General features: G+C 37.5%; 1 long non-coding RNA gene across 1 annotated transcript in view; it reads right to left on the bottom strand.

The window, feature by feature from the left end:
* Positions 1 to 666: 666 nt before the first annotated feature.
* Positions 667 to 3,080, bottom strand: part of LOC149137771 (uncharacterized) — a 4,334-nt gene continuing 1,920 nt past the window's right edge. Inside the window, exon 2 of the long non-coding RNA XR_016243524.1 lies at positions 667 to 2,873. This is a non-coding gene — a long non-coding RNA (uncharacterized LOC149137771). The remainder of the gene's footprint in view (positions 2,874 to 3,080) is intronic.

The raw sequence follows: 3,080 nt of genomic DNA, 5'->3' as shown, positions 1-3,080 counted from the left end.
TATTAAGAGATAAAGCACACTCGTACAGCGCAGCACCTTGGACAATTGGCCTTTACTTTAGCCTCGAACCGACCAAAGACTTGTGAATGAATTTGGTAAGCAGAAACTGTGTGGAAGCTCGTAGTATATATATATATATATATACGTGTGTGTGTGTGTGTGTGTGTGTGTGTGTGTGTGTGTGTGTGTGTGTGTGTGTGTGTGTGTGTATGTGTGTGTGTGTGCGCGTACGTACGTGTGTGTGTTTGTCCATTCATCCCACTGCTTGATAACAGGTGTTAGTTTCTCTTCGTCCGTGTTGAGTGCCATTAGTAAGAGGTGGCTTGTGTTTGGGGCACTGCGTCTTCATGTGACTTCTCAGTCCACATTCGTAACAATTTGTTCGGCGTCATTCAACAATCACTTTGATCCACCTGGTAGGGGATCCTTCCAATGTCTTCGAAAGCGGCAAAAAGACACATCTCGACGCAGCATCCCCACAAGTTCTACATGCCCGCTCCTCCAACTATCCCCACTAGATTCGGTTGCTGAGACTGATATTAAGCACTAGACTTTAAAATAAGTATTGGACTCGATATGTCCAACTAAAACCATTCAAAGCGGTGTTCCAGCATAGCAGCAGTACAATGACTGAAACAAGTAAAAGATAAAGCATGAAAACATAAAGAAGTTAAACCATAGAATCAAGCTTGGTCCATATTTCTAAGAAGAGCACTCAGAGAGCGAAAACCTGCGCCAAGGCAACACCAACGTCCTGATTTTTTTTTATTACCCACAAGGGGCCAAACATAGATGGGAAATTACAAAACAATACAGGACACATAATCGGGGAAATAAAAATACAGGAAGAAATCGAGTGAAGAAGAAAAAATAAAACGGAACGAATGAAAATAATAAAATGAGGCGCAATGCCCACTCGAACCCCGAAGTCGAGTGGTTACATTTAGACACTATTTTTTGAACAGTTTTTTTTTTTCCTTTTAAAAGTTCACATCATTTTTAAATGTTCATATTTTACAATATTTTAAAACTTTCCAAGTCTTTATGTTGAATTATGGGTGGTAGGGTATCAAACCCCACCGACCCGCCAATTGAAATTATATACTTTACTCTGCATATGTTTTTATAAACGTGTTGTATCTGTCTTCGTTCAATAATACACACTTTTGTCCATCCGTGAAATCGCCCAGTCCGGGAATCGAACTCACAACCTCACGATCTATATATATATATATATATATATATATATATATATATATATATATATATATATATATGTTAGAAATTAAGACGAATAATATTCTACTCAGAATATAACTTTATAAAACCAACGAACTAAATATTGCAACAATACAAAACTGAAGAGCGAAGTGTAACTTAATTTTCCCTCGATGCAAAATGAATTGTATGTTGAGGCGAAAAGAGTCAATCCACAACAATGAAACGATGTACGTCTACGTTACCTTTTAGAGTACATTATGTTTTTTTTTTTTCTCTCCAAACGAAATAACCAATATCACATGATCGAATCGTGTCCATGGATTGGATGACAATATAAACAATGTTTTGTGCCGAGACAACGGGAATCGAACTCACAACCTCACGATCGTAAGCTCGACCCTCTAACTACCGAGTCATGCGCCTTCACTATACGATCGTGAGGTTGTGAGTTCGATTCCCGTTGTCTCGGCACAAAACATTGTTGCAATATTTAGTTCGTTGGTTTTATAAAGTTATATTCTGAGTACAATATTATTCGTCTTAATTTCTAACAATATGTGTGTGTGTGTGTGTGTGTGTGTGTGTGTGTGTGTGTGTGTGTGTGTGTTCTATATTTAATCATTTAAATTCTCTCTCTGAAGAAGGAGCTGGTTTCTAGCAAAGATACAAAGTTCCATCGTTGCACTGTAGATAACGAAAATAATGTCACATTTTAAACCCGAGAAACAGTTTTACCCCTCCGCTTACTGATTGTATTTGTAATGTGCGAATCAGTCGGTTGATTTCTTTTTCTGAAAATCCAAGCTTATCCAAACTGAGAGTTACGCATTTACTTACAAAGCTAAGTGCACCAATTATTACTGGTATAAATGTAAATTTGTAATCCGGATATACAAGCCGGAAGTTTCTTCTTTCTCTTTGAATTTTAAAGACGCTGACCTCCATGACTGCATACTTCTTCTTGTCTGTCTCAGTCAACAATATCTGGCCTGTTATGCTTACATTTGACATTCATTTTGATGGGAATGTTCCACCAGTATTCCTTGTGCTGGTATTTGTGTACATGTTCAATAACAGGCGGATTCTCTATATTTATTGGTTTTGGAGACTTAATTTTGCATAGGAAGTTATACCTTCCTGTGCAGCATTTTGGAGCAGTTGCTAATCACATGTATGATATCTTCCCAAGAAATATGATATAATCTGCATTTACGATTGCATTTTGGGACTCCACAGGCTTCACTGTCTCTTTTGCTGATTAGGTATTAAGTAGTAATCTCCTGTTCTTGGATTGCAAATCCATAGCCTTTTCAAACTGGATGTGTGTGATTCAAGGAGGACTTGGTTGGTATTTCTAGCAGAATGAACGACCACCTAGTGATTCCTCCACTGAATAAGTTTGTAAGAGTTATTGTTCTTTACAGCAGTGAGCTGCTCCGACCTTTCATATGTCTATTTACGGTTACGTAGAATGCAACATTACTTGTTAAACGTCTCCGCCATGGATTTAGACTCAATGTTTGTTGGTGGAGTCGGGATAAGAACGCTTGAACGACATCATGTCAGGTTGCCCAGTACCTTATTGATTCAGCCAGTTGTGAGTCTTTATACATGAAGATTTGTAGAACTTCCAGATACAAACTTTGACAAATCTAGATTGACAAAAGGAAACGTTAGACAGAAATAGAAAACTGAATGGCGTGATCTATAGTTTGAAATTTGGTTGGAAGGAGATTAAGATATTAATAATGCCAATATATGTTTATTCTTTAATTGTCAGGTTATATAGATTTACCTCCCAATCACCCTAAACATAAAATTGCACATACATACATACATATGCACATACATGAACGCAC

Source organism: Octopus bimaculoides, chromosome 1 (assembly GCF_046866305.1).
Source record: "Octopus bimaculoides isolate indiv1 chromosome 1, ASM4686630v1, whole genome shotgun sequence".
NCBI classification, from domain to species: domain Eukaryota; kingdom Metazoa; phylum Mollusca; class Cephalopoda; order Octopoda; family Octopodidae; genus Octopus; species Octopus bimaculoides.
Note: the sequence above shows the minus strand (reverse complement) of the source record. Positions and strands in the feature narration are given on the sequence as shown.